Below are 1,668 nucleotides of genomic sequence, written 5' to 3'. Positions count from 1 at the left end.
TCTCAGGCTCTGTCAGTTCGCGTGAATATCAGAGGCGAGTGGTCGGATGGCCGGGGAAAAGGATGGGGATGTAACATACGGATGTAAGTTACCTGGGGCAATGGTGACACAGGGAGAGTGATGCGCGGTTTGGCTTGTGTAGTTTATTCTAATTAAGATACGTGTGCGTCGGCCTGAGGATGGACGTGGCGTGGTCCCCAAGTAGGGGACCGACCGGGAACGTCTAGCGACGCGCTACAAGTGCAGAGGTCAGACTGAATTTTGAATCTGAATGGCCTGCCCGCTCGGGGCAGGCGGTATATATATACAAGAGACCGACCTGACGCCTTGACCAGACGCGACCTAATTGCGGTGACACTTTTCTAGCCTCCGAGCGTTGAGTCAGATCAACTACCACACAACTCTACCATGCACCTTATGCACAAGCATGCTTGTAGTGTACATGTACAGCATGCTTGTGAGACAGGGACATTTGGTCGAGGTCTGGTATTATGGGACAGTGATGGTTAAGGAAACTTATACGAAGGTGTGAACTTTGCAACTTCCTTATGAAAGAACACTATGAACACATTTTTCCAGAGGAATAGTATTGTGAAAAACAGGAAATTGAATAACTCGTATCTCTGTCTAGTTCACTTTGTCATCTCAGCTCAATTTGTCTTCCATGCAAAACAATTGTTCCCCAACCACACATTTTTTTTTTCACTTGGCGCATGGGGACACGACCTACAAGGGGTAGATGGTCCCGACAAGGCCCCTCTCCTCGTCAGAGTTCGAGGATGAGGTGGTCCTGTTGCCAGAGATATTCTGGTCAACAACTCCAGATTCTCGCTCTCTACGTTACTTTTTTAGTTAATATGCAGCTTTATCTAATGTTACTTTCCCTCCAGGAATTAATATACATAATCTCTGTAGATATTGCCAACATCAGCAAATTGAGTGGTGTAAATTATTGTTTCATCCAATATGCCGTTATCGTAGATCAAGAACATTGCTGATGACATTACTGAAACCTGTAGGACTCTACTGTTATTTCTCTCCTATCTTCTTACTATCATCCTCATTTATCTGTTCTAGAGGATATCTCTTATCTAGACTCCCTCAATCCTCCTGTGTATTCAAGTTTCCATATTCAAGTTTTGTAAGATAATCTCATCAAAATAATTCTCCAGGTCCAGGTACGCCTATTGCACCCAGCCACCTCTGTAGTACATCAATCGATTTTGAGTTTGTGCTGTGTGTTACATATTTGTAACACATGACATTTTCCTGAGTACTAGTTAGTTATCTGTCAGTACTTTCCTCTGTACCAACTATTCTGCATATCTGACTTTCATGATTGTCTCGCATACCCTAGCTACCATGCTGGTCAACAATATACAGTAAGTCTATATCTTAGAGAATCCTCATAAGTTTAAACTACATTAGCCTGTTTCCAATTTCTCGGCATTTTCTTTGCTTGAGAGTGTGTGTGTGTGTTTACCTAGTTGTATTTTAAGGGAAGGGGAGCTATGCTCGTGGTGCCCCGTCTTCGTATCTCATTTTATCTAAACTGTCTTTAAATTCATGAATTGTGTGTGTGTGTGTGTGTGTGTGTGTGTGTATGTTTGTGAGTGTGTACCCACGCGCGCGCGCGTGTTGGTACACAAAACTACGCTCGTTGTTTTG

Source organism: Oratosquilla oratoria, chromosome 11 (assembly GCF_046742065.1).
Source record: "Oratosquilla oratoria isolate Oo_2021 chromosome 11, ASM4674206v1, whole genome shotgun sequence".
In the NCBI taxonomy this organism is placed as follows: domain Eukaryota; kingdom Metazoa; phylum Arthropoda; class Malacostraca; order Stomatopoda; family Squillidae; genus Oratosquilla; species Oratosquilla oratoria.
Note: the sequence above shows the minus strand (reverse complement) of the source record.